Genomic DNA, 2,983 nt, shown 5'->3' on the forward strand with positions numbered 1-2,983 from the left:
GGGGGCCGGCCGCTACCACCCCCGCCTTCTCCGGCAGATGCCGCAGGGCCGCCAGGCAGCCTGGTCCCTTAGACGCATCAAGCCAAGGGGCAGCTTTCCCGCCACAAACCGTCCCACTCAGCGACTGACGCCACCCCCTTGCCTGTGGGGGTGTCAGGGCTTAGCCGGCAAGGGCTCAGGGTGCCCCAGTCCCCACGTCAGAGACAAGCACAACAGACGCCGCTCTCCATGTTTATTTTGGAATGACAGACAAGAAACACAAACACCAGTAACAGGGTGAGTAGAAACGATAGCAGTCTGGTCAAAGGCAAATGAGAGTTCCGTGTGCGTGTGCACATACAATCGCGTGCCCTGTGCACGCACACGCACACGCAGGCTGCGTAATGCACATGGGACCTGCTGTGACTTCCAGCTGGAGCCCCCGCTTCCTGCCACCGAGGCTGAGAAGGCTGACGGATAGGTGGCGTGCGGCGGGGTCCCAGCAGTCCCGGCGTGCCCAGCGCCCCCGCCCGGGGCCTCTGCTCACCGCCCCACCTTCAGCCGCGCCTGCGCCAGTCCAGCCCCCGGCGCCCCCGGCTCCCCGCTGGCACACCACGCGGCACCCACGCACGGCCCACGGGCCACCCTGACCTCGCCGTGCTGTCCTGCAGGAGCTCGCTGGGACACCCAGACCGGAGTCATCGCCGACGCCAGGCTGAAGGAGCTGACACCAGCCATGCCCGTCATCTTCATCAGGGCCATTCCTGCGGACCGCATGGAGACCAAGAACATCTATGAGTGTCCTGTGTACAAAACCCGCATCCGCGGCCCCACCTACGTCTGGACCTTTAATCTCAAGACCAAAGAGAAAGCGGCCAAGTGGATCCTGGCGGCCGTGGCCCTGCTCTTACAGGTCTAGTGCGGAGGGCGCCGGGCCCCCGGGCCAGGTCCGGACCGCACCTGCAGGCTGGTAGGGAGAAACTCAGCCTTGCAACTTTTATTTTTATAAGAACTGATAGTGGCTTTTTGTTCTCCAACGTCCCCCAGGCCCTTTAGAAGCACGTCAAGGTGGAGGGGCCGGGGGTGGGGGCGGCACGGAAGAGGGGGCGCAGGCCGGATTAAAACAGTGAAGTCACTGAGTTGCACTTGTCTGAGTCACTGGGGCCGGGGGAGACCCCGTTCCCGCTGCTGAGGCGAGCCCCAGGAGCCCAGTCCCCAAGCCCTGCCAGCCCGGAGGCCGGGCGGCCGCACCCTTGCACACAAGCAGCTCAGAGGTGTGGACGCGCAGCCGCGGCCTCTGGCCTCAGGGGTTCTGCACCAACAGGAACCGCCACCTCCACACAGTCCCGACGCATTGTTCCCTCCTCCCAAGGACAGAGAACCTTTCTTGATTCAGACAAGGTCTCCTCCCTCCCCGATCCCAGCGCTGAGACACGCCAGTCCAGAGGCGACTCTGCCCCTTCACCAGCCCGCTTTCTATGCCTGCGCACCGAACACCACGAACTCGGTTCCCGGGACCACCTTAACGTGTCCTCGGTCACAGGCTCATCAAGTCCACAATCACTCCCAGAGGCTGTGGGTCCCTCTCCAGTAGGCGCAGCACCTTCCTTTTGTCCCGCCCCTGCGGTCCCCACATCCCGGACAGTCTGCCGCCACACCCCGACCGCGGCCAGGCAAGCTGGAGGTCCTGACCTCCCCGGGGGACACGCGCTGTGCAGGCATGACACCCTGCCCTCTGCACAAGCCCCTCAGCCTGTGTTCCAGGCCCCCGAACCTGTGCAGGGAGATGGGACTAAGGAACACCACCGGCCCGATGAGGAAAAGTGCCCCATGCACGCACAGCCCGCCGCACCCGGGGGCCGGCACGTGCTGATCCCAGGGCTGCCCTGGGATGACCTGGCTGTCACCTCCAGCCATTCCAACCAAGTGAGCGGGCTGCCATGTGGGGCTGGCTGGGGCGGCACACAGACAAGGGGAGAGAGTGATGAGCCAGACACTGGGGGCACAGGGAAGGCAGCTAGTAGGGCCTGCAAACTCCAGGGGGAGCTTGACACCCCTGATGTTCTCGGGCCCACGTGCAGAGCACAGGGAGCCTCCAGGAGCATCTGGCCTCGGGCTAAGTTCAGTATGATCCTGAGGTTTTGCGAGAACTTTTTTCTAAGTAGTCTCACTGGAACCACAAGAGAGGAGACCCTAGAAGACCTAACTCTGAGGGTAACAACTGCAACAATCCTGGGGCCTGGTGGGGCTCAAAAAAGAGAAGGAGAAACGCCCCTCGAATCCTCAGGGTTGGGGGGGGCCCTGAGAGCCCAACCCCTGTGGGGCCGCCCTGCAGGAAGGAGCTGCTGCTGCCCTGGTTACGGGGCAGCCCCTCTGCCGGCCAGGAGGGGTCGCTGCTGCCCTTCGTGTCCAGGCCGGAGAGCCAGGCCTCCACTCCTGCGAACACGGAGAAAACTACCCGTGGCCACCAGGCAACTCATTTTTAATCCCTGGTAATAACCACAAAATGGGAAAGTTTTGCAATTTTGCCTGTAGAGCCTGAAATAAAACAGCAATTTCTTCCGCACGTACTGCGGGTAGCTGACAAAAGGACCTCCCAACTTTTCCAAGAGATGATTCACCTCTGGGTTGCAATCCAGTGACAGGGACCCAGGGATTCTGCCTCCGCAGGTGCTGCGGACCCGGATCCCCTGCCTCCTGGGGGACCGGAGGGGGGGGCGGGCCCAGGGCTGGCCAGAGGTGGTCAGTGGAGACAAAGGGAGCAGCTGAGCACGGAGGGCACAGGCCCCGATTGCTCAAGCCGGGCTGTGGCACAATGTTGACTCTGGTCCTACAGAATCTGCAGGAATGTGAGCGCTGTTTACCGAAAGCCTCTCTCCAAACACAAACCCAGTGCCCTGGCACATTCTTTCGGCTTCTCCAGCCTAACTGTCCCACGGGACAATTTAATAGCTAGTTTGAAGGCAAACAGTGTTAACTGATGTCCTGCTGCCCCACGGCAGAG

At 62.4% G+C, this 2,983-nt stretch overlaps 1 protein-coding gene across 5 annotated transcripts in view; it reads right to left on the reverse strand.

The window, feature by feature from the left end:
• Positions 1-218: 218 nt before the first annotated feature.
• Positions 219-2,983, reverse strand: part of PGS1 (phosphatidylglycerophosphate synthase 1) — a 36,615-nt gene continuing 33,850 nt past the window's right edge. For all 5 annotated transcript variants that reach the window (XR_005837310.1, XM_040640105.1, XM_040640107.1 and 2 more), the window contains one exon: positions 219-743. The gene's annotated coding sequence lies outside the window, so the exon portion shown is untranslated. The remainder of the gene's footprint in view (positions 744-2,983) is intronic.

This window comes from Ursus maritimus, unplaced genomic scaffold (assembly GCF_017311325.1).
Source record: "Ursus maritimus isolate PB19 unplaced genomic scaffold, ASM1731132v1 scaffold_24, whole genome shotgun sequence".
NCBI classification, from domain to species: domain Eukaryota; kingdom Metazoa; phylum Chordata; class Mammalia; order Carnivora; family Ursidae; genus Ursus; species Ursus maritimus.